Source organism: Giraffa tippelskirchi, chromosome X, assembly GCF_054371585.1.
Source record: "Giraffa tippelskirchi isolate mGirTip1 chromosome X, T2T-mGirTip1v1.2.pri, whole genome shotgun sequence".
NCBI lineage: Eukaryota > Metazoa > Chordata > Mammalia > Artiodactyla > Giraffidae > Giraffa > Giraffa tippelskirchi.
This window is the reverse complement of record NC_137289.1, coordinates 21,156,966-21,183,908: the sequence shown is the minus strand read 5'-3', so window position 1 is coordinate 21,183,908 and position 26,943 is coordinate 21,156,966. Positions and strand designations below refer to the sequence as shown.

General features: G+C 44.3%; 1 long non-coding RNA gene across 1 annotated transcript in view; it reads right to left on the bottom strand.

The window, feature by feature from the left end:
* Positions 1–19,183, bottom strand: part of LOC145536975 (uncharacterized) — a 411,144-nt gene extending 391,961 nt beyond the window's left edge. Inside the window, exons 1-9 of the long non-coding RNA XR_014076109.1 lie at positions 18,900–19,183; positions 16,536–16,846; positions 14,228–14,538; positions 11,919–12,229; positions 9,610–9,920; positions 7,300–7,610; positions 4,991–5,301; positions 2,689–2,999; positions 380–691 (exon numbers count right to left, since the gene is read on the bottom strand). This is a non-coding gene — a long non-coding RNA (uncharacterized LOC145536975). The remainder of the gene's footprint in view (positions 1–379; positions 692–2,688; positions 3,000–4,990; positions 5,302–7,299; positions 7,611–9,609; positions 9,921–11,918; positions 12,230–14,227; positions 14,539–16,535; positions 16,847–18,899) is intronic.
* Between the last annotated feature and the right edge of the window lie 7,760 nt (positions 19,184–26,943).

Below are 26,943 nucleotides of genomic sequence, written 5' to 3'. Positions count from 1 at the left end.
CAGAAGTTCACAGCTGGTGGGTGGGTTCAGACAATGTAGGCCTTCCACTACATTTGTGATTTTCATCCACTTGAGCATCTGCAGGCTCCTAGAAAATATTCTGACTCAAACCAGCAGGTCAGTGTATTCCCACTCCTTCCATACAGGTCCTTCTTGCTACAAGCCATGGTACTTTGTTTAGACTTTTGGTCACCCTCAATTTCGTCAACGGCATCACCTATTTAAGGTACTTGGCATTAGGCCAGTCCATTGCACTCTGTCACTCCTGTCACAATGGGCCCAGGCCCTACAAAGGGCAGATTCACAAGACAAGTGCCCCCATTTTCAGTGCTTGGCTCTAAGGCCCACCACAATGTTAGGAAACTGAGGCCCCGCTTACCTCCTTCCTGTGACTGGGCTTCCTGGCAGCAGCTGGAGGGCTCCTTGGTCCTGGGCCCTCACTGATCAGATACTAAGCCTAGAACCTGACTGCCCACCGATCCTGCCAGATCACACAGAAAAGGTTGAGAGGCCAGGCTTGAGTTCAGCTTCTGTTGTTCCTAAGTTGATCTGACCGGCCTCCACTGCTAGGCCTCGCAAGGAAGAGCAGCTCACAGCTTTGGCCTGATCAAACTGTTTCCGCACGATGGCAGTGCTGTCCCAGAAGAGAGACATCTTGTTTCAACCATTCTTCTGCCTCTGCCCTTTGAACCTGAAAAAAACACCATAAACAGACAGACACCAGGAAATATGGCTGACTTGTATTTGACTCAATTCAGAGAAACCTGGTTATATTTCTACATTTTCTTTTTGGTTTCCATTGGACAAAGCTACCCAACTTTATCACTCATCTTCTGTTTTCCAGGTTCCAATTTTTACTTGATCACGTCTTTTATTTTTTTATCTCCAGCATTTTTTCAAACTATCAAACTGTTTGGAGGCATCAAGTGGCAAACCTCTGGCATCCATGCGTATGACACAAAAGAAAATGACTATACCTAAGGACTTGCCAAACCTAGGCAACAAGCCACATGTTTATTATCTTGTCTCACTCAGATGGTAAAGCATCCGCCTGCAATGCAGGAGACCCAGGTTTGATCCTCGGGTCAGGAAGATTCCCTGGAAAAGGTCCTGGCTATGCACTCCAGTATTCTGGCCCGGAGAATTCAATGGACAAGAGGAGCCTGGTGGGTCTAAAGAGTCCGTGGGGTCCAAAGAGTCGGGCACAACTGAGGGAATAACACACACTCTTCCCAAATTTCCTGGAGTCTTCATATTCTAGGCTTTGTGTGTAGAGTTGAAGAAGCCATTTGGTGAAGCTCTAGGATGATCCAGATACTTCCCATGACTGAATGCAGACAATGCCCTACTTGTAATCATACACTCTTACATGGCTATCAATTCCAATCAGATGGCACACGTGACTTTGTCTCATACTATCATCATATATAATTGGAAAAAAACAAGTATTTTCCATCTCATAAATGGCCTTAGCTAGAGTTCAGTTCAGTAGCTCAGTCGTGTCCAACTCTTTGCAACCCCACGGACTGCAGCACGCCAGGCTTTCCTTTCCATCACCAACTCCCAGAGCTTGCTCCAACTCATGTCCATGGAGTCAGTGATGCCATCCACCCATCGCATCCTCTGTCATCCCCTTCTCTTCCCACTTTCAGTCTTTCCCGCTATCAAGGTCTTGTCAAGTGAGTCAGTTCTTCGTATCAGACGACCAAAATATAGGAGTTTCAGCTTCAGCATCAGTCCCTCCAATGTATATTGGGGGTAGATTTCCTTTAGGATGGACTGGTTGGATCTCTGTGCAGTCCAAGGGACTCTCAGGAGTCTCCTGCCACACCACAGCTCAAAAGCATCAATGCTTTGATGCTCACCTGTCCTTATATTCCAACTCTCACATCCATGCATGCCTGCCAGAAAAACCATTGCTTTGACCAGACGGACCTTTGTTGGCAAAGAAATGTCTCTGTTTTTTAATATGCTGTCTAGGTTGCTCATAGCTTTACTTCCAAGGAGCAAGCGTCTTTTAATTTCATGGCTGCAGTCACCATCTGCAGTGATTTTGGAGTCCCCCAAAATAAAGTAAAGTACAGCAGTTTGCTTTCCATCTTAAAGCACAGGAAGGAAATAATGCTATCCTCCCTGGCAGGCTGCAGTCCATAGCGTCGCACAGAGTCTGACATGACTCAAGAGACTTAGCACACATCAACCCCAAAGCCAGGTCTTTGCCCCGCTCCCCTGCAAGAACTGAGATAACATCAGCGTCAGGTCAGGACAAAGGTATTGACCCTGGGCTTTAGAGTGAACCTGCAAAGACACAGAAGTTCGCAGCTGGTGGGTGGGTTCAGACAATGTAGGCCTTCCACTACATTTGTGATTTTCATCCACTTGAGCATCTGCAGGCTCCTAGAAAATATTCTGACTCAAACCAGCAAGTCAGTGTATTCCCATTCCTTCCATACAGGTCCTTCTTGCTCCAAGCCATGGTACTTTATTTAGACTTTTGGTCACCCTCAATTTCGTCAATGGCATCACCTATTTAAGGTACTTGGCATTAGGCCAGTCCATTGCACTCTGTCACTCCTGTCACAATGGGCCCAGGCCCTACAAAGGGCAGATTCACAAGACAAGTGCCCCCATTTTCAGTGCTTGGCTCTAAGGCCCACCACAATGTTAGGAAACTGAGGCCCCGCTTACCTCCTTCCTGTGACTGGACTTCCTGGCAGCAGCTGGAGGGCTCCTTGGTCCTGGGCCCTCACTGATCAGATACTAAGCCTAGAACCTGACTGTCCACCGATCCTGCCAGATCACACAGAAAAGGTTGAGGGCCAGGCTTGAGTTCAGGTTCTGTTGTTCCTAAGTTGATCTGACCGGCCTCCACTGCTAGGCCTCGCAAGGAAGAGCAGCTCACAGCTTTGGCCTGATCAAACTGTTTCCGCACGATGGCAGTGCTGTCCCAGAAGAGAGACATCTTGTTTCAACCATTCTTCTGCCTCTGCCCTTTGAACCTGAAAAAGACACCATAAACAGACAGACACCAGGAAATATGGCTGACTTGTATTTGACTCAATTCAGAGAAACCTGGTTATATTTCTACATTTTCTTTTTGGTTTCCATTGGACAAAGCTACCCAACTTTATCACTCATCTTCTGTTTTCCAGGTTTCAGTTTTTACTTGATCACGTCTTTTATTTTTTTATCTCCAGCATTTTTTCAAACTATCAAACTGTTTGGAGGCATCAAGTGGCAAACCTCTGGCATCCATGCGTATGACACAAAAGAAAATGACTATACCTAAGGACTTGCCAAACCTAGGCAACAAGCCACATGTTTATTATCTTGTCTCACTCAGATGGTAAAGCATCCGCCTGCAATGCAAGAGACCCAGGTTTGATCCACGGGTCAGGAAGATTCCCTGGAAAAGGTCCTGGCTATGCACTCCAGTATTCTGGCCTGGAGAATTCAATGGACAAGAGGAGCCTGGTGGGTCTAAAGAGTCCGTGGGGTCCAAAGAGTCAGGCACAACTGAGGGAATAACACACACACTTCCCAAATTTGCTGGAGTCTTCATATTCTAGGCTTTGTGTGTTGAGTTGAAGAAGCCATTTGGTGAAGCTCTAGGGTGACCCAGATACTTCTCATGACTGAATGCAGACAATGCCCTACTTGTAATCATACACTCTTACATGGCTATCAATTCCAATCAGATGGCACACGTGACTTTGTCTCATACTATCATCATATATAATTGGAAAAAAACAAGTATTTTCCATCTCATAAATGGCCTTAGCTAGAGTTCAGTTCAGTAGCTCAGTCGTGTCCAACTCTTTGCAACCCCACGGACTGCAGCACGCCAGGCTTTCCTTTCCATCACCAACTCCCAGAGCTTGCTCCAACTCATGTCCATGGAGTCAGTGATGCCATCCACCCATCTCATCCTCTGTCATCCCCTTCTCTTCCCACTTTCAGTCTTTCCCGCTATCAAGGTCTTGTCAAGTGAGTCAGTTCTTCGTATCAGACGACCAAAATATAGGAGTTTCAGCTTCAGCATCAGTCCCTCCAATGTATATTCGGGGTAGATTTCCTTTAGGATGGACTGGTTGGATCTCTGTGCAGTCCAAGGGACTCTCAAGAGTCTCCTGCCACACCACAGCTCAAAAGCATCAATGCTTTGATGCTCACCTGTCCTTATATTCCAACTCTCACATCCATGCATGCCTGCCAGAAAAACCATTGCTTTGACCAGACGGACCTTTGTTGGCAAAGAAATGTCTCTGTTTTTTAATATGCTGTCTAGGTTGGTCATAGCTTTACTTCCAAGGAGCAAGCGTCTTTTAATTTCATGGCTGCAGGCACCATCTGCAGTGATTTTGGAGTCCCCCAAAATAAAGTACAGCAGTTTGCTTTCCATCTTAAAGCACAGGAAGGAAATAATGCTATCCTCCCTGGCAGGCTGCAGTCCATAGCGTCGCACAGAGTCTGACATGACTCAAGAGACTTAGCACACACCAACCCCAAAGCCAGGTCTTTGCCCCGCTGCCCTGAAAGAACTGAGATAACATCAGCGTCAGGTCAGGACAAAGGTATTGACCCTGGGCTTTAGAGTGAACCTGCAAAGAACAGAAGTTCGCAGCTGGTGGGTGGGTTCAGACAATGTAGGCCTTCCACTACATTTGTGATTTTCATCCACTTGAGCATCTGCAGGCTCCTAGAAAATATTCTGACTCAAACCAGCAAGTCAGTGTATTCCCATTCCTTCCATACAGGTCCTTCTTGCTCCAAGCCATGGTACTTTATTTAGACTTTTGGTCACCCTCAACTTCGTCAACGGCATCACCTATTTAAGGTACTTCGCATTAGGCCAGTCCATTGCACTCTGTCACTCCTGTCACAATGGGCCCAGGCCCTACAAAGGGCAGATTCACAAGACAAGTGCCCCCATTTTCAGTGCTTGGCTCTAAGGCCCACCACAATGTTAGGAAACTGAGGCCCCGCTTACCTCCTTCCTGTGACTGGACTTCCTGGCAGCAGCTGGAGGGCTCCGTGGTCCTGGGCCCTCACTGATCAGATACTAAGCCTAGAACCTGACTGTCCACCGATCCTGCCAGATCACACAGAAAAGGTTGAGGGCCAGGCTTGAGTTCAGGTTCTGTTGTTCCTAAGTTGATCTGACCGGCCTCCACTGCTAGGCCTCGCAAGGAAGAGCAGCTCACAGCTTTGGCCTGATCAAACTGTTTCCGCACGATGGCAGTGCTGTCCCAGAAGAGAGACATCTTGTTTCAACCATTCTTCTGCCTCTGCCCTTTGAACCTGAAAAAAACACCATAAACAGACAGACACCAGGAAATATGGCTGACTTGTATTTGACTCAATTCAAAGAAACCTGGTTATATTTCTACATTTTCTTTTTGGTTTCCATTGGACAAAGGTACCCAACTTTATCACTCATCTTCTGTTTTCCAGATTTCAATTTTTACTTGATCCCTTCTTTTTTTTTTTTTATCTCCAGCATTTTTTTAAACTATCAAACTGTTTGGAGGCATCAAGTGGCAAACCTCTGGCATCCATGCGTAAGACACAAAAGAAATTGACTACACCTAAGGACTTGCCAAATCTAGGCAACAGGCCACATGTTTATTATCTTGTCTCACTCAGATGGTAAAGCATCCGCCTGCAATGCAAGAGACCCAGGTTTGATCCACGGGTCAGGAAGATTCCCTGGAAAAGGTCCTGGCTATGCACTCCAGTATTCTGGCCTGGAGAATTCAATGGACAAGAGGCGCCTGGTGGGTCTAAAGAGTCCGTGGGGTCCAACGAGTCAGGCACAACTGAGGGAATAACACACACACTTCCCAAATTTGCTGGAGTCTTCATATTCTAGGCTTTGTGTGTTGAGTTGAAGAAGCCATTTGGTGAAGCTCTAGGATGACCCAGATACTTCCCATGACTGAATGCAGACAATGCCCTACTTGTAATCATACACTCTTACATGGCTATCAATTCCAATCAGATGGCACACGTGACTTTGTCTCATACTATCATCATATATAATTGGAAAAAAACAAGTATTTTCCATCTCATAAATGGCCTTAGCTAGAGTTCAGTTCAGTAGCTCAGTCGTGTCCAACTCTTTGCAACCCCACGGACTGCAGCACGCCAGGCTTTCCTTTCCATCACCAACTCCCAGAGCTTGCTCCAACTCATGTCCATGGAGTCAGTGATGCCATCCACCCATCGCATCCTCTGTCATCCCCTTCTCTTCCCACTTTCAGTCTTTCCCGCTATCAAGGTCTTGTCAAGTGAGTCAGTTCTTCGTATCAGACGACCAAAATATAGGAGTTTCAGCTTCAGCATCAGTCCCTCCAATGTATATTCGGGGTAGATTTCCTTTAGGATGGACTGGTTGGATCTCTGTGCAGTCCAAGGGACTCTCAAGAGTTTCCTGCCACACCACAGCTCAAAAGCATCAATGCTTTGATGCTCACCTGTCCTTATATTCCAACTCTCACATCCATGCATGCCTGCCAGAAAAACCATTGCTTTGACCAGACGGACCTTTGTTGGCAAAGAAATGGCTCTGTTTTTTAATATGCTGTCTAGGTTGCTCATAGCTTTACTTCCAAGGAGCAAGCGTCTTTTAATTTCATGGCTGCAGTCACCATCTGCAGTGATTTTGGAGTCCCCCAAAATAAAGTAAAGTACAGCAGTTTGCTTTCCATCTTAAAGCACAGGAAGGAAATAATGCTATCCTCCCTGGCAGGCTGCAGTCCATAGCGTCGCACAGAGTCTGACATGACTCAAGAGACTTAGCACACACCAACCCCAAAGCCAGGTCTTTGCCCCGCTGCCCTGCAAGAACTGAGATAACATCAGCGTCAGGTCAGGACAAAGGTATTGACCCTGGGCTTTAGAGTGAACCTGCAAAGACACAGAAGTTCGCAGCTGGTGGGTGGGTTCAGACAATGTAAGCCTTCCACTACATTTGTGTTTTTCATCCACTTGAGCATCTGCAGGCTCCTAGAAAATATTCTGACTCAAACCAGCAAGTCAGTGTATTCCCATTCCTTCCATACAGGTCCTTCTTGCTCCAAGCCATGGTACTTTATTTAGACTTTTGGTCACCCTCAACTTCGTCAATGGCATCACCTATTTAAGGTACTTGGCATTAGGCCAGTCCATTGCACTCTGTCACTCCTGTCACAATGGGCCCAGGCCCTACAAAGGGCAGATTCACAAGACAAGTGCCCCCATTTTCAGTGCTTGGCTCTAAGGCCCACCACAATGTTAGGAAACTGAGGCCCCGCTTACCTCCTTCCTGTGACTGGACTTCCTGGCAGCAGCTGGAGGGCTCCTTGGTCCTGGGCCCTCACTGATCAGATACTAAGCCTAGAACCTGACTGTCCACCGATCCTGCCAGATCACACAGAAAAGGTTGAGGGCCAGGCTTGAGTTCAGGTTCTGTTGTTCCTAAGTTGATCTGACCGGCCTCCACTGCTAGGCCTCGCAAGGAAGAGCAGCTCACAGCTTTGGCCTGATCAAACTGTTTCCGCACGATGGCAGTGCTGTCCCAGAAGAGAGACATCTTGTTTCAACCATTCTTCTGCCTCTGCCCTTTGAACCTGAAAAAGACACCATAAACAGACAGACACCAGGAAATATGGCTGACTTGTATTTGACTCAATTCAGAGAAACCTGGTTATATTTCTACATTTTCTTTTTGGTTTCCATTGGACAAAGGTACCCAACTTTATCACTCATCTTCTGTTTTCCAGATTTCAATTTTTACTTGATCCCTTCTTTTTTTTTTTTTTATCTCCAGCATTTTTTCAAACTATCAAACTGTTTGGAGGCATCAAGTGGCAAACCTCTGGCATCCATGCGTAAGACACAAAAGAAATTGACTATACCTAAGGACTTGCCAAATCTAGGCAACAGGCCACATGTTTATTATCTTGTCTCACTCAGATGGTAAAGCATCCGCCTGCAATGCAAGAGACCCAGGTTTGATCCACGGGTCAGGAAGATTCCCTGGAAAAGGTCCTGGCTATGCACTCCAGTATTCTGGCCTGGAGAATTCAATGGACAAGAGGCGCCTGGTGGGTCTAAAGAGTCCGTGGGGTCCAAAGAGTCAGGCACAACTGAGGGAATAACACACACACTTCCCAAATTTGCTGGAGTCTTCATATTCTAGGCTTTGTGTGTTGAGTTGAAGAAGCCATTTGGTGAAGCTCTAGGATGACCCAGATACTTCTCATGACTGAATGCAGACAATGCCCTACATGTAATCATACACTCTTACATGGCTATCAATTCCAATCAGATGGCACACGTGACTTTGTCTCATACTATCTTCATATATAATTGGAAAAAAACAAGTATTTTCCATCTCATAAATGGCCTTAGCTAGAGTTCAGTTCAGTAGCTCAGTCGTGTCCAACTCTTTGCAACCCCACGGACTGCAGCACGCTAGGCTTTCCTTTCCATCACCAACTCCCAAAGATTGCTCCAACTCATGTCCATGGAGTCAGTGATGCCATCCACCCATTTCATCCTCTGTCATCCCCTTCTCTTCCCACTTTCAGTCTTTCCCGCTATCAAGGTCTTGTCAAGTGAGTCAGTTCTTCGTATCAGACGACCAAAATATAGGAGTTTCACCTTCAGCATCAGTCCCTCCAATGTATATTCGGGGTAGATTTCCTTTAGGATGGACTGGTTAGATCTCTGTGCAGTCCAAGGGACTCTCAAGAGTCTTCTGCCACACCACAGCTCAAAAGCATCAATGCTTTGATGCTCACCTGTCCTTATATTCCAACTCTCACATCCATGCATGCCTGCCAGAAAAACCATTGCTTTGACCAGACGGACCTTTGTTGGCAAAGAAATGTCTCTGTTTTTTAATATGCTGTCTAGGTTGCTCATAGCTTTACTTCCAAGGAGCAAGCGTCTTTTAATTCCATGGCTGCAGTCACCATCTGCAGTGATTTTGGAGTCCCCCAAAATAAAGTAAAGTACAGCAGTTTGCTTTCCATCTTAAAGCACAGGAAGGAAATAATGCTATCCTCCCTGGCAGGCTGCAGTCCATAGCGTCGCACAGAGTCTGACATGACTCAAGAGACTTAGCACACACCAACCCCAAAGCCAGGTCTTTGCCCCGCTGCCCTGCAAGAACTGAGATAACATCAGCGTCAGGTCAGGACAAAGGTATTGACCCTGGGCTTTAGAGTGAACCTGCAAAGACACAGAAGTTCGCAGCTGGTGGGTGGGTTCAGACAATGTAGGCCTTCCACTACATTTGTGATTTTCATCCACTTGAGCATCTGCAGGCTCCTAGAAAATATTCTGACTCAAACCAGCAAGTCAGTGTATTCCCATTCCTTCCATACAGGTCCTTCTTGCTCCAAGCCATGGTACTTTATTTAGACTTTTGGTCACCCTCAACTTCGTCAATAGCATCACCTATTTAAGGTACTTGGCATTAGGCCAGTCCATTGCACTCTGTCACTCCTGTCACAATGGGCCCAGGCCCTACAAAGGGCAGATTCACAAGACAAGTGCCCCCATTTTCAGTGCTTGGCTCTAAGGCCCACCACAATGTTAGGAAACTGAGGCCCCGCTTACCTCCTTCCTGTGACTGGACTTCCTGGCAGCAGCTGGAGGGCTCCTTGGTCCTGGGCCCTCACTGATCAGATACTAAGCCTAGAACCTGACTGTCCACCGATCCTGCCAGATCACACAGAAAAGGTTGAGGGCCAGGCTTGAGTTCAGGTTCTGTTGTTCCTAAGTTGATCTGACCGGCCTCCACTGCTAGGCCTCGCAAGGAAGAGCAGCTCACAGCTTTGGCCTGATCAAACTGTTTCCGCACGATGGCAGTGCTGTCCCAGAAGAGAGACATCTTGTTTCAACCATTCTTCTGCCTCTGCCCTTTGAACCTGAAAAAGACACCATAAACAGACAGACACCAGGAAATATGGCTGACTTGTATTTGACTCAATTCAGAGAAACCTGGTTATATTTCTACATTTTCTTTTTGGTTTCCATTGGACAAAGGTACCCAACTTTATCACTCATCTTCTGTTTTCCAGATTTCAATTTTTACTTGATCCCTTCTTTTTTTTTTTTTATCTCCAGCATTTTTGCAAACTATCAAACTGTTTGGAGGCATCAAGTGGCAAACCTCTGGCATCCATGCGTAAGACACAAAAGAAATTGACTATACCTAAGGACTTGCCAAATCTAGGCAACAGGCCACATGTTTATTATCTTGTCTCACTCAGATGGTAAAGCATCCGCCTGCAATGCAAGAGACCCAGGTTTGATCCACGGGTCAGGAAGATTCCCTGGAAAAGGTCCTGGCTATGCACTCCAGTATTCTGGCCTGGAGAATTCAATGGACAAGAGGCGCCTGGTGGGTCTAAAGAGTCCGTGGGGTCCAAAGAGTCAGGCACAACTGAGGGAATAACACACACACTTCCCAAATTTGCTGGAGTCTTCATATTCTAGGCTTTGTGTGTTGAGTTGAAGAAGCCATTTGGTGAAGCTCTAGGATGACCCAGATACTTCTCATGACTGAATGCAGACAATGCCCTACATGTAATCATACACTCTTACATGGCTATCAATTCCAATCAGATGGCACACGTGGCTTTGTCTCATACTATCATCATATATAATTGGAAAAAAACAAGTATTTTCCATCTCATAAATGGCCTTAGCTAGAGTTCAGTTCAGTAGCTCAGTCGTGTCCAACTCTTTGCAACCCCACGGACTGCAGCACGCTAGGCTTTCCTTTCCATCACCAACTCCCAAAGATTGCTCCAACTCATGTCCATGGAGTCAGTGATGCCATCCACCCATCTCATCCTCTGTCATCCCCTTCTCTTCCCACTTTCAGTCTTTCCCGCTATCAAGGTCTTGTCAAGTGAGTCAGTTCTTCGTATCAGACGACCAAAATATAGGAGTTTCACCTTCAGCATCAGTCCCTCCAATGTATATTCGGGGTAGATTTCCTTTAGGATGGACTGGTTAGATCTCTGTGCAGTCCAAGGGACTCTCAAGAGTCTTCTGCCACACCACAGCTCAAAAGCATCAATGCTTTGATGCTCACCTGTCCTTATATTCCAACTCTCACATCCATGCATGCCTGCCAGAAAAACCATTGCTTTGACCAGACGGACCTTTGTTGGCAAAGAAATGTCTCTGTTTTTTAATATGCTGTCTAGGTTGCTCATAGCTTTACTTCCAAGGAGCAAGCGTCTTTTAATTCCATGGCTGCAGTCACCATCTGCAGTGATTTTGGAGTCCCCCAAAATAAAGTAAAGTACAGCAGTTTGCTTTCCATCTTAAAGCACAGGAAGGAAATAATGCTATCCTCCCTGGCAGGCTGCAGTCCATAGCGTCGCACAGAGTCTGACATGACTCAAGAGACTTAGCACACACCAACCCCAAAGCCAGGTCTTTGCCCCGCTGCCCTGCAAGAACTGAGATAACATCAGCGTCAGGTCAGGACAAAGGTATTGACCCTGGGCTTTAGAGTGAACCTGCAAAGACACAGAAGTTCGCAGCTGGTGGGTGGGTTCAGACAATGTAGGCCTTCCACTACATTTGTGATTTTCATCCACTTGAGCATCTGCAGGCTCCTAGAAAATATTCTGACTCAAACCAGCAAGTCAGTGTATTCCCATTCCTTCCATACAGGTCCTTCTTGCTCCAAGCCATGGTACTTTATTTAGACTTTTGGTCACCCTCAACTTCGTCAATGGCATAACCTATTTAAGGTACTTGGCTTTAGGCCAGTCCATTGCACTCTGTCACTCCTGTCACAATGGGCCCAGGCCCTACAAAGGGCAGATTCACAAGACAAGTGCCCCCATTTTCAGTGCTTGGCTCTAAGGCCCACCACAATGTTAGGAAACTGAGGCCCCACTTACCTCCTTCCTGTGACTGGACTTCCTGGCAGCAGCTGGAGGGCTCCTTGGTCCTGGGCCCTCACTGATCAGATACTAAGCCTAGAACCTGACTGTCCACCGATCCTGCCAGATCACACAGAAAAGGTTGAGGGCCAGGCTTGAGTTCAGGTTCTGTTGTTCCTAAGTTGATCTGACCGGCCTCCACTGCTAGGCCTCGCAAGGAAGAGCAGCTCACAGCTTTGGCCTGATCAAACTGTTTCCGCACGATGGCAGTGCTGTCCCAGAAGAGAGACATCTTGTTTCAACCATTCTTCTGCCTCTGCCCTTTGAACCTGAAAAAGACACCATAAACAGACAGACACCAGGAAATATGGCTGACTTGTATTTGACTCAATTCAGAGAAACCTGGTTATATTTCTACATTTTCTTTTTGGTTTCCATTGGACAAAGGTACCCAACTTTATCACTCATCTTCTGTTTTCCAGATTTCAATTTTTACTTGATCCCTTCTTTTTTTTTTTTTATCTCCAGCATTTTTGCAAACTATCAAACTGTTTGGAGGCATCAAGTGGCAAACCTCTGGCATCCATGCGTAAGACACAAAAGAAATTGACTATACCTAAGGACTTGCCAAATCTAGGCAACAGGCCACATGTTTATTATCTTGTCTCACTCAGATGGTAAAGCATCCGCCTGCAATGCAAGAGACCCAGGTTTGATCCACGGGTCAGGAAGATTCCCTGGAAAAGGTCCTGGCTATGCACTCCAGTATTCTGGCCTGGAGAATTCAATGGACAAGAGGCGCCTGGTGGGTCTAAAGAGTCCGTGGGGTCCAAAGAGTCAGGCACAACTGAGGGAATAACACACACACTTCCCAAATTTGCTGGAGTCTTCATATTCTAGGCTTTGTGTGTTGAGTTGATGAAGCCATTTGGTGAAGCTCTACGATGATCCAGATACTTCCCATGACTGAATGCAGACAATGCCCTACTTGTAATCATACACTCTTACCTGGCTATCAATTCCAATCAGATGGCACACGTGACTTTGTCTCATACTATCATCATATATAATTGGAAAAAAACAAGTATTTTCCATCTCATAAATGGCCTTAGCTAGAGTTCAGTTCAGTAGCTCAGTCGTGTCCAACTCTTTGCAGCCCCTCGGACTGCAGCACGCCAGGCTTTCCTTTCCATCACCAACTCCCAGAGCTTGCTCCAACTCATGTCCATGGAGTCAGTGATGCCATCCACCCATCTCATCCTCTGTCATCCCCTTCTCTTCCCACTTTCAGTCTTTCCCGCTATCAAGGTCTTGTCAAGTGAGTCAGTTCTTCGTATCAGACGACCAAAATATAGGAGTTTCAGCTTCAGCATCAGTCCCTCCAATGTATATTCGGGGTAGATTTCCTTTAGGATGGACTGGTTGGATCTCTGTGCAGTCCAAGGGACTCTCAAGAGTCTCCTGCCACACCACAGCTCAAAAGCATCAATGCTTTGATGCTCACCTGTCCTTATATTCCAACTCTCACATCCATGCATGCCTGCCAGAAAAACCATTGCTTTGACCAGACGGACCTTTGTTGGCAAAGAAATGTCTCTGTTTTTTAATATGCTGTCTAGGTTGCTCATAGCTTTACTTCCAAGGAGCAAGCTTCTTTTAATTTCATGGCTGCAGTCACCATCTGCAGTGATTTTGGAGTCCCCCAAAATAAAGTAAAGTACAGCAGTTTGCTTTCCATCTTAAAGCACAGGAAGGAAATAATGCTATCCTCCCTGGCAGGCTGCAGTCCATAGCGTCGCACAGAGTCTGAAATGACTCAAGAGACTTAGCACACACCAACCCCAAAGCCAGGTCTTTGCCCCGCTCCCCTGCAAGAACTGAGATAACATCAGCGTCAGGTCAGGACAAAGGTATTGACCCTGGGCTTTAGAGTGAACCTGCAAAGACACAGAAGTTCGCAGCTGGTGGGTGGGTTCAGACAATGTAGGCCTTCCACTACATTTGTGATTTTCATCCACTTGAGCATCTGCAGGCTCCTAGAAAATATTCTGACTCAAACCAGCAAGTCAGTGTATTCCCATTCCTTCCATACAGGTCCTTCTTGCTCCAAGCCATGGTACTTTATTTAGACTTTTGGTCACCCTCAACTTCGTCAATGGCATCACCTATTTAAGGTACTTGGCATTAGGCCAGTCCATTGCACTCTGTCACTCCTGTCACAATGGGCCCAGGCCCTACAAAGGGCAGATTCACAAGACAAGTGCCCCCATTTTCAGTGCTTGGCTCTAAGGCCCACCACAATGTTAGGAAACTGAGGCCCCGCTTACCTCCTTCCTGTGACTGGACTTCCTGGCAGCAGCTGGAGGGCTCCTTGGTCCTGGGCCCTCACTGATCAGATACTAAGCCTAGAACCTGACTGTCCACCGATCCTGCCAGATCACACAGAAAAGGTTGAGGGCCAGGCTTGAGTTCAGGTTCTGTTGTTCCTAAGTTGATCTGACCGGCCTCCACTGCTAGGCCTCGCAAGGAAGAGCAGCTCACAGCTTTGGCCTGATCAAACTGTTTCCGCACGATGGCAGTGCTGTCCCAGAAGAGAGACATCTTGTTTCAACCATTCTTCTGCCTCTGCCCTTTGAACCTGAAAAAGACACCATAAACAGACAGACACCAGGAAATATGGCTGACTTGTATTTGACTCAATTCAGAGAAACCTGGTTATATTTCTACATTTTCTTTTTGGTTTCCATTGGACAAAGCTACCCAACTTCATCACTCATCTTCTGTTTTCCAGGTTTCAATTTTTACTTGATCACGTCTTTTATTTTTTTATCTCCAGCATTTTTTCAAACTATCAAACTGTTTGGAGGCATCAAGTGGCAAACCTCTGGCATCCATGCGTATGACACAAAAGAAAATGACTATACCTAAGGACTTGCCAAACCTAGGCAACAAGCCACATGTTTATTATCTTGTCTCACTCAGATGGTAAAGCATCCGCCTGCAATGCAGGAGACCCAGGTTTGATCCTCGGGTCAGGAAGATTCCCTGGAAAAGGTCCTGGCTATGCACTCCAGTATTCTGGCCTGGAGAATTCAATGGACAAGAGGAGCCTGGTGGGTCTAAAGAGTCCGTGGGGTCCAAAGAGTCGGGCACAACTGAGGGAATAACACACACTCTTCCCAAATTTCCTGGAGTCTTCATATTCTAGGCTTTGTGTGTAGAGTTGAAGAAGCCATTTGGTGAAGCTCTAGGATGATCCAGATACTTCCCATGACTGAATGCAGACAATGCCCTACTTGTAATCATACACTCTTACATGGCTATCAATTCCAATCAGATGGCACACGTGCCTTTGTCTCATACTATCATCATATATAATTGGAAAAAAACAAGTATTTTCCATCTCATAAATGGCCTTAGCTAGAGTTCAGTTCAGTAGCTCAGTCGTGTCCAACTCTTTGCAACCCCACGGACTGCAGCACGCCAGGCTTTCCTTTCCATCACCAACTCCCAGAGCTTGCTCCAACTCATGTCCATGGAGTCAGTGATGCCATCCACCCATCTCATCCTCTGTCATCCCTTTCTCTTCCCACTTTCAGTCTTTCCCGCTATCAAGGTCTTGTCAAGTGAGTCAGTTCTTCGTATCAGACGACCAAAATATAGGAGTTTCAGCTTCAGCATCAGTCCCTCCAATGTATATTCGGGGTAGATTTCCTTTAGGATGGACTGGTTGGATCTCTGTGCAGTCCAAGGGACTCTCAAGAGTCTCCTGCCACACTACAGCTCAAAAGCATCAATTCTTTGATGCTCACCTGTCCTTATATTCCAACTCTCACATCCATGCATGCCTGCCAGAAAAACCATTGCTTTGACCAGACGGACCTTTGTTGGCAAAGAAATGTCTCTGTTTTTTAATATGCTGTCTAGGTTGGTCATAGCTTTACTTCCAAGGAGCAAGCGTCTTTTAATTTCATGGCTGCAGTCACCATCTGCAGTGATTTTGGAGTCCCCCAAAATAAAGTAAAGTACAGCAGTTTGCTTTCCATCTTAAAGCACAGGAGGGAAATAATGCTATCCTCCCTGGCAGGCTGCAGTCCATAGCGTCGCACAGAGTCTGACATGACTCAAGAGACTTAGCACACACCAACCCCAAAGCCAGGTCTTTGCCCCGCTCCCCTGCAAGAACTGAGATAACATCAGCGTCAGGTCAGGACAAAGGTATTGACCCTGGGCTTTAGAGTGAACCTGCAAAGACACAGAAGTTCCCAGCTGGTGGGTGGGTTCAGACAATGTAGGCCTTCCACTACATTTGTGATTTTCATCCACTTGAGCATCTGCAGGCTCCTAGAAAATATTCTGACTCAAACCAGCAAGTCAGTGTATTCCCATTCCTTCCATACAGGTCCTTCTTGCTCCAAGCCATGGTACTTTATTTAGACTTTTGGTCACCCTCAACTTCGTCAATGGCATCACCTATTTAAGGTACTTGGCATTAGGCCAGTCCATTGCACTCTGTCACTCCTGTCACAATGGGCCCAGGCCCTACAAAGGGCAGATTCACAAGACAAGTGCCCCCATTTTCAGTGCTTGGCTCTAAGGCCCACCACAATGTTAGGAAACTGAGGCCCCGCTTACCTCCTTCCTGTGACTGGACTTCCTGGCAGCAGCTGGAGGGCTCCGTGGTCCTGGGCCCTCACTGATCAGATACTAAGCCTAGAACCTGACTGTCCACCGATCCTGCCAGATCACACAGAAAAGGTTGAGGGCCAGGCTTGAGTTCAGGTTCTGTTGTTCCTAAGTTGATCTGACCGGCCTCCACTGCTAGGCCTCGCAAGGAAGAGCAGCTCACAGCTTTGGCCTGATCAAACTGTTTCCGCACGATGGCAGTGCTGTCCCAGAAGAGAGACATCTTGTTTCAACCATTCTTCTGCTTCTGCCCTTTGAACCTGAAAAAAACACCATAAACAGACAGACACCAGGAAATATGGCTGACTTGTATTTGACTCAATTCAAAGAAACCTGGTTATATTTCTACATTTTCTTTTTGGTTTCCATTGGACAAAGGTACCCAACTTTATCACTCATCTTCTGTTTTCCAGATTTCAATTTTTACTTGATCCCCTCTTTTTTTTTTTTTATCTCCAGCATTTTTTTAAACTATCAAACTGTTTGGAGGCATCAAGTGGCAAACCTCTGGCATCCATGTGTAAGACACAAAAGAAACTGACTACACCTAAGGACTTGCCAAATCTAGGCAACAAGCCACATGTTTATTATCTTGTCTCACTCAGATGGTAAAGCATCCGCCTGCAATGCAAGAGACCCAGGTTTGATCCACGGGTCAGGAAGATTCCCTGGAAAAGGTCCTGGCTATGCACTCCAGTATTCTGGCCTGGAGAATTCAATGGACAAGAGGAGCCTGGTGGGTCTAAAGAGTCCGTGGGGTCCAAAGAGTCAGGCACAACTGAGGGAATAACACACACACTTCCCAAATTTGCTGGAGTCTTCATATTCTAGGCTTTGTGTGTTGAGTTGAAGAAGCCATTTGGTGAAGCTCTAGGATGACCCAGATACTTCTCATGACTGAATGCAGACAATGCCCTACTTGTAATCATACACTCTTACATGGCTATCAATTCCAATCAGATGGCACACGTGACTTTGTCTCATACTATCATCATATATAATTGGAAAAAAACAAGTATTTTCCATCTCATAAATGGCCTTAGCTAGAGTTCAGTTCAGTAGCTCAGTCGTGTCCAACTCTTTGCAACCCCACGGACTGCAGCACGCCAGGCTTTCCTTTCCATCACCAACTCCCAGAGCTTGCTCCAACTCATGTCCATGGAGTCAGTGATGCCATCCACCCATCTCATCCTCTGTCATCCCCTTCTCTTCCCACTTTCAGTCTTTCCCGCTATCAAGGTCTTGTCAAGTGAGTCAGTTCTTCGTATCAGACGACCAAAATATAGGAGTTTCAGCTTCAGCATCAGTCCCTCCAATGTATATTCGGGGTAGATTTCCTTTAGGATGGACTGGTTGGATCTCTGTGCAGTCCAAGGGACTCTCAAGAGTCTCCTGCCACACCACAGCTCAAAAGCATCAATGCTTTGATGCTCACCTGTCCTTATATTCCAACTCTCACATCCATGCATGCCTGCCAGAAAAACCATTGCTTTGACCAGACGGACTTTTGTTGGCAAAGAAATGTCTCTGTTTTTTAATATGCTGTCTAGGTTGGTCATAGCTTTACTTCCAAGGAGCAAGCGTCTTTTAATTTCATGGCTGCAGGCACCATCTGCAGTGATTTTGGAGCCCCCCAAAATAAAGCAGTTTAGAAGTAGAGTAAAACCATATAGCTTAGAAGGAGGTAAAACATGATCCTCAAAGTACAGCAGTTTGCTTTCCATCTTAAAGCACAGGAAGGAAATAATGCTATCCTCCCTGGCAGGCTGCAGTCCATAGCGTCGCACAGAGTCTGACATGACTCAAGAGACTTAGCACACACCAACCCCAAAGCCAGGTCTTTGCCCCGCTCCCCTGCAAGAACTGAGATAACATCAGCGTCAGGTCAGGACAAAGGTATTGACCCTGGGCATTAGAGTGAACCTGCAAAGACACAGAAGTTCGCAGCTGGTGGGTGGGTTCAGACAATGTAGGCCTTCCACTACATTTGTGATTTTCATCCACTTGAGCATCTGCAGGCTCCTAGAAAATATTCTGACTCAAACCAGCAAGTCAGTGTATTCCCATTCCTTCCATACAGGTCCTTCTTGCTCCAAGCCATGGTACTTTATTTAGACTTTTGGTCACCCTCAACTTCGTCAATGGCATCACCTATTTAAGGTACTTGGCATTAGGCCAGTCCATTGCACTCTGTCACTCCTGTCACAATGGGCCCAGGCCCTACAAAGGGCAGATTCACAAGACAAGTGCCCCCATTTTCAGTGCTTGGCTCTAAGGCCCACCACAATGTTAGGAAACTGAGGCCCCGCTTACCTCCTTCCTGTGACTGGACTTCCTGGCAGCAGCTGGAGGGCTCCTTGGTCCTGGGCCCTCACTGATCAGATACTAAGCCTAGAACCTGACTGTCCACCGATCTTGCCAGATCACACAGAAAAGGTTGAGGGCCAGGCTTGAGTTCAGGTTCTGTTGTTCCTAAGTTGATCTGACCGGCCTCCACTGCTAGGCCTCGCAAGGAAGAGCAGCTCACAGCTTTGGCCTGATCAAACTGTTTCCGCACGTTGGCAGTGTTGTCCTGAGCAGAGACATCCTGCTCCAACCATATTTCTCCGTCTGCCCTTCAAGTGTGAAAAAAACTCCGTAAACAGATAAAGACATCAAAAAATATGGCTGGCTCATATTTGACTCAATTCAATGAAACCTGGTCATATTTTTGCCTTTTCTTTTTGGTTTCTATTGGATATCAAACTGAGATCAAAGGCACCCAACTTCATCACGCATCTTCTCCACATTTCAATTTTTACTTGATCACGTCTTCCCACATTTGCTCTTTTCCACTCAGTTTTTTGTCTCCAGCATTTTCTCAAGCTATCATATTGTTTGGAGGTGTCAAGGGGGAAACATCCAGGATCCATGCCTAATAGACAAAAGAAAATGACTATACCTAAGGAGTTGCCAAATGTAGGCAACGGGCCACATGTTTATTATCTTGTCTCACTCAGATGGTAAAGCATCTGCCTGCAATGGAGAAGACCCAGGTTTCATCCATGGTTCAGGAAGATCCCCTGGAGAAGGAACTGGCAAACCAAGCCAGTATTCTTGAGTGGAGAGAGTAACCTGGTGGGCTACAGTCCATGGGGTCGCAAACAGTCAGGCACAACTGAGCGAATAACACACACAGTTCTCAAATTTCTTGGGGGTCTTCAAATTCTAGGCTTGGTGTGTTGAGTTGAAGAAGCCATTTGATGAAGCTCTAGGAGGATGACCCAGATATACCTCTCATGACTGAATGCAGAGAGTCACCTACATGTAATCATACACTCTTACAGGACTATAAATTCCAATCAGATGGGACACGTGACTTTGTCTAATGGTATCATCATACAGCCTTGGGAAAAAACAGGCATTTTCTATGTTATTAAATGACCTTAGACCTTATTGTATATATTTATCACTGTTCTTTAACTTAAAGATCCATTTTATAATATTTTCTCATTATTAAGAAAGAAACAGAGCTTGTTTTTACTTATGGACGAAGTCTTTGGCAGCCCCTTGTATTATTTATACATATCTATATTAATAGGTCTTTCAGAGTGCTTGAATTTCATATATTTTATTCTAGAACATTTAGGATATTAGAATGTCAAAATTACATGTTAGTTCATTCACAATGAGAGGAATTAACCCCTTTCAAAATGTCCTTGGCATGTATCATCATCACTTTGCTATGTACATGCAATATGTACTTTTGTAAAATACTGTTCAAATTCCCCAGTACTATGATTTTTAAAACATTTTTTATCACTTAAAGCTTATTCAAACAAGATTCATGAATTCTTTACCCCTGACATCCAGAACAAGACAAGAATGCCCACATTTGTCAATTCTATTGAATGTTTTAGCCAGGGTAATCAGGCAAGAAAAATATATTAAAGGCATTCAAATTAAAAAGGAAGTAGTAATATTATCTGTCTTCAGATAAAATGGTTACATAGAAAGAAAATATCAAGAAATGCAAAAAAATTATATTAGTGCTAATTAATGAATTTAGCAAGTACTATATAGGCTTCCCTTGTAGCTCAGTCGGTGAAAGAATCTGCCTGCAGTGCAGGAGACCTGGGTTCGATCCCTGGGTTGGGAAAATCCCCTGGAGAAGGAAATGGCAACCCACTCCAGTATCCTTGCCTGGAAAACCTCATGGACAGAAGAGCCTGGTGGGCTGCAGTCTGTGGGGTCACAAAGAGTCAGGCATGACTGAGCGACTAACACTTACTTACTTACAGGCTAGAAAAGCAGCTCACAGAAATCAGTCATATTTGAAGAAACTAGCAATGAACAATCTGCAAAGGAAATGAAAACAATTCCATTTGCTATAGCTTCAAAATGAATAATATACTTAGGACAATATATAACTAAAAATTAGAAGTGCATTAAAACTTACTGACAATTAAAGATGACTTAAATAAAAAAGACATCTTTTACTAATGGGTTGGAAGGCTAAATATTGTCAACACAGTAGTACTACCCCAAGAGATCTACAAATTCAATATAATCTCTGTCATTATCCTAATAATACTCTTTTTGCAGAAATGGAAAAGCTAATCCTAAAATTTCTGTGGAATTACAAGTGACTTTTTTAGCCAAAATAAACTTGAATGTGAAAAACCAAGCTGGAGGACTGATTTCCATATTTCAAAACTTGCTAGAAAGCTACAGTAATAAAAGCAGTGTGATACTAAAATAAGAATAGACACGTGGAACAATAAATAGACTGGGAGCAGAATCAACCCATACACTATGGCCAACTGATTTTTAAAAAAGACACCTGAGAATTCAAAATGTTACAGGGAAGAACTGACTCCATGTTGGATATGTTTCTTTTTCTCTAACCTTTGCTTCCCATTGGTTTTGTTCACAAAAAGGATACTGTTGATACATAATGGGCTGCCTTGGGGAACCCTGCCCTCTACTTGAATGTTAAACCAAATGCCTTTGTTGGAGATACCATACACCTATCGAAAGTTACAGGAAGGAAAAAATTAACACATCTTCTCCAGGAGGCTGGCAATTCCAGGAGATATTTGCAAGATTAATGTCCTTTTAACATTACTTCCTTATCTCCCCCCATCACTGTTCTATAATAGAACCTGGTATCCAGACCCCTATAAGATCATCATTTTGAGACATAACTCTGCCATCTTCTTGGTCTGCTAGCTTTCTGAATAAAGTCATATTCCTTGCCTTAACACTTCGTCTCTCAGTTAATTGGCCTGTCATGTAGAGAGCAGAGCAAGCAGAGTTGTCTGTTTAACAAATAAATGGTGCTAAGAAAACTGGCTATCCATATACAAAAAAATGAATTCAGACACGTCTTCACACCATATCCAATAATTAAATCAGGATGGGTCAAAGTTCTAAATTTAAGAGGTGAAAATATAAAACTTAAGAGACAAATATAAGGATAAAGTTTCATGACCTTGGATTTGATCATGGTTTCTTAGCTAGTCACTAGAAGAACATGAAAAAAATTTTTTTCATCAAAATCTAAAAATGAAACAAAAACCCCCCACAAACATTTGTGAATCAAAGGACACTATCAAGAAAGTAAAAGGGCAATCTGGAAAAGGAAAGAAAATCAGTTCAGTTCAGTTGCTCAGTCGTGTCCAACTCTTTGTGACCCCATGGACTGCAGCACACCAGGCCTCCCTGTCCATCACTAACTCCCGAATTTACTCAAACTCATGTCCATCGAGTTGGCGGTGCCATCCAACCATCTTATCCTCTGTCGTCCCCTTCTCCTCCTGCCCTCAATCTTTCCCAGCATCAGGGTCTTTTCAAATGAGTAAGCTCTTCGCATCAGGTGGCCAAAGTATTGGAGTTTCAGCTTCAGCATCAGTCCTTCCAATGAATATTCAGGACTGATTTCCTTTAGGATGGACTAGTTTGATCCCCTTGCAGTCCAAGGGACTCTCAAGAGTCTTCTCCAACACCACACTTCAAAAGCATCAATTCTTCCGTGCTCAACTTTCTTTATAGTCCAACTCTCACATCAATACATGACTAATGGAAAAACCATAGCCTTGACTAAACGGACCTTTGTTGGCAAAGTAATGTCTCTGCTTTTTAATATGCTGTCTAGGTTGGTCATAACTTTTCTTCCAAGGAGTAAGTGTCTTTTAATTTTATGGCTGCAGTTACCATCTGCAGTGATTTTGGAGCCCAAAGAAATAAAGTCTGCCACTGTTTCCCCATTCATTTGCCATGAAGTGATGGGACCAGATGCCATGATCTTTGTTTTCTGAATGTTGAGCTTTAAGCCAACTTTTTCAGTCTCCTCTTTCACTTTTATCAAGAGGCTCTTTAGTTCTTCACTTTCTACCATAAGGGTGGTGTCATCTGCATATCTGAGGTTATTGATATTTCTCCCGGCAATCCTGATTCCAGCTTGTGCTTCATCCAGCCCAGCATTTCTCAAGAAATGGCGTCAGGTGCCATCAGGAGTGGCGGCTACCTTTGCTGGAGCAGCCGTGAGGAGGTTCCCCACATCCAAGATCAGAGAAACCCCAGTAAGACGGTAGGCAATGGAGCAGCTGTGAGGAGATACCTCACATCCAAGGGCAAAGGAGAAGCCCCAGCAAAACAGTAGGAGGGGCGAATTCGCGTTTAGAATCAAACCCCATTCCTGCCAGAGATGCTCAGAGGGTTCAAACAAACCTTGTGTGCACCAAGACCCAGGGACCCTACAAAGACTGAGACAGAACTGTGTTTGAGCGTCTCCTGTGGAGGTACGTGTTGGTGGTGGTTGCCACAGGGACAGTGGCTCTGGGTGCAGCAAACCTGGGTATGGCATAAGCCCTCTTGGAGGAGGTCGCCATTAACCCCACCACAGAGCTGCCAGAACTTACACAGGACTGGGAAATAGACTCTTGGAGGGCACAACAGAACCTTGTGCACCAGGACCCAGGAGAAAGGAGCAGTGACCCCACAGGAGACTGTCCCAGACTTGCCTATAGGTGTCCAGGAGTCTCCGGCGGAGGCATGGGTTGGTGGTGGCCTGCTGCAAGGTTGGGGGCACTGAGTGTAGCAGTACATGCATGGGATCTTTTGAGGGAGGTCACCATTATCTTCATTACCTCCACCATAGTTTGGAAGAAAATATCTGCAAATTATTTATCTTCCAAAGTTCTAGTATCCACAGCACATAAAGAACTCAAGAATGAAATGACAACCCAATTCAAAAAATAGGAAAAGGACTTGAATATACATTTCTCACGAGAAGATATATAAATGGCCAGTAAGAACATGAAAAGATACATAACAGTCAAAACAGAATTGTAAATTAAAACCACCAAGCAATACCCCTTTATGCCCACTATAATGTAAAAAATAAAGGAAAGAAAAGTACAACAGTTGATGAGGGTGTAGAGAAACTGGAACTGTGCTGACCTGAATTCAAAATGTGCAGCTGCCATGGAAAACAGTTTGCCAATGCTTCAAATATCTAAACATAGAATGACCATGGGGCACAAAATTATTTCAAGAATTTTACTATCATAACTTTTATGTCTGAAGGCAGGGTCTTTCCTTCCAGAACAAACAGAATTGCAGGTGAACTGTGAAAAGGAAAGGCCATTAGAAGTTCTTCTAGAATTTACCCTGCAGCAAAACAAATAAAATTAAATATTTCAAGAAATCTCAGTCTAAGTTCATCCAATGTAAGCAGAAAAATGTCAAGATGGTTTTTAAACTTAATCCCAGGTGACTTACCCAGGGATATTGCTAATGGTGTGACAAGGGAAGCAGAAGATGGACTGGAAAAAAAAAATTACCATATAACCCAGCAATTCTACTCCAAAATATATATCCAAAAGAAGTGAAAGCAAGTACTTATATAAGTACACATATAAACACATATTCATAACAGCCCAAGCAATATTTCCATCACTTGATGATTTGATAAATAAGATGTGATATAGATTAACCACTTTAATGGGCATAATTCAGCAACATTTAGGATATTCCAAATGCTGTGCAAGTATTATCTCTATTCACCTCCAAATCGTTTTCACTACCCCAAATGAAACCTTATACCCATAAAATAGTTTTTCTCCATTACCCAACGGATATGTAAAATGGATATTATTCAGCCATAAAAAGACATAAAGCACCGATATATGTTATGACATTGATGTACCTTGAAATCATTCTGCTAAGTGGTAAAGGAAAGACAGGAAATGCCACATAATGTATGGTTCCATTTACATGATATAACTAGAGTAGGTAAATTCAACAGAGGCAGAATGCAGATTAGTTCTTGCCAAGAACTGAACAATTGGGGTAATGGAGAAAAACTAGTTCATGTACCTAGGGTTTCTTTTGGGGTAATGAAAATCAGTTGCGGGTAGATACAGAAAATACTTGCATGACATTCCGAGTGTATTAAATGTCACTGAATTATACACATCATAATAATTAATTTCATGTTACATGAATTTGACCTCAAATTGTAAAGTGGCAATATTTTAAACATGCTAGCATTCCAAAGATTAATTAATGATATCTGAAAAACATTCAAGCTATAAGTGATAAGAACTTGTTTTAACAATCATAGTACTGTGGAACTGGAACAGTATTTTATAAAAGTATGTATCTTATGAACATAGGGAAGGGATGATGATGCATGGCAAATACATTTTGAAAGTGGTTAATTCTTCTCATAGTGAATGATCAAACATATATTTTTGACTTTATAATTTCCTAAACGTGTTCTGGAATAAAATATAAGAAAATTCAAGTACTCTGAAAGATCTATTAATATGGATATGGGTAAATGATATAAGGTCCTGCTAAAGACCTAGAAATCCTGATAGCTCAACAGGTAAAGAACTAGCTTGCCAATGCAGGAGACTGAGGAAATGTGGGTTCAAACCCTGGGTTGGGAAGATCCCCTAGAGAAGGAAATGACAACCCATTCCAGTACTCTTGCCTGGAGAATCTCATGGACAGAGGAGCCTGGAGGGCTACAGTCCCTGGGGTCGTGGAGTTGGACACAACTGAGTATGCACCTACTGAAAAGACCTTGTCAGTTCAGTTGCTCAGTCATGTCCGACTCTTCTGCAAAGGTAGAAACAAGCTCTGTGTCTAACTAATGAGAAAATATTATAAGGTTGTTCTTTAAAAAAAAAAAACACACGCACATTGACACTGTTGGGTGCAAATGCAGATTGATACAGCCACTATGGAGAACAGTATGGAGAATCCTTAAGAAAATCAGGAATAAAACTACCAGATGACTCAGCAGTCCCACTACTGGGCATATACCCTGAGGAAACAATAATTGAAAAAGACACATGTATTCCAATCAATGTTCACTGCAGCACTATTTACAACAGTTAGGACACGGTGGCAGCCAAGATGTCCGTTGACAGATGAATGGATAAAGAAGTTGTGGTACATATACACAATGGAATATTACTCAGCATGCATCAGAGTCAGTTCCAATGAGGTGGATGAACCTAGAGCCTATTACACAAAGTGAAGTCAGAAACAGAAAGATAAATATCATATATTAACACAAACACATGGACTCTAGAAAGATGCTAATGACGAACTTACCTACAGAGCAGCAATGGAGATGCAGACAGAGAACAGACTTTTGGACACAATGCGAGAGGGAATAGGTGGGATGATTTCAGAGAGCAGCATTGAAACATATATATTTACATATGTAAAATAGATGGCCAGTGAGAATTTGCAGTATGAAACAGGAAACCCAAACCTGTGCTCTGTGACAATCTAGAGGCATGTGATGGAGAGGGAGGTGGGAGGGAAATTTAAGAGGGAGGCGACATATGTATACCTATGACTAATTCATGTTGATGTATGGCAGAAACCATCACAATATTGTAAAGAAATGATCCTTCAATTAAAAATAAAATAAAAATTAAGAAAAAAAGTGACGTACATACACAATAAAGTTGAAGGACATTTAATGACATGGAAAATGCCTTTTTCCAATGTTATATGATGATACCATGAGACAAAGTCACATGTCCCATCTGATTGGAATTTATAGTCATGTAAGAATGTATGATTATAAGTAGGAGATTGCCTGCATTCAGTCATGCAAGGTCTCTGGTCCTTCCTCCTAGAGCTCCACCAATTGGCTGCTGCAACACAACACACAAGGTCTAACATATGAAGACCCCAGGGAATTTGGAAAATGAGATAGGATAATAACCACCACGTGGCCTATTGCCTAGACTGACCAAGTCCTCAGTTATAATCTTTTTTTTTTTTTTTCCTTTGGCATGGTTTCCCGAGGTTTGCCCCTTGACACCACGAAACAATTTGATAGCAT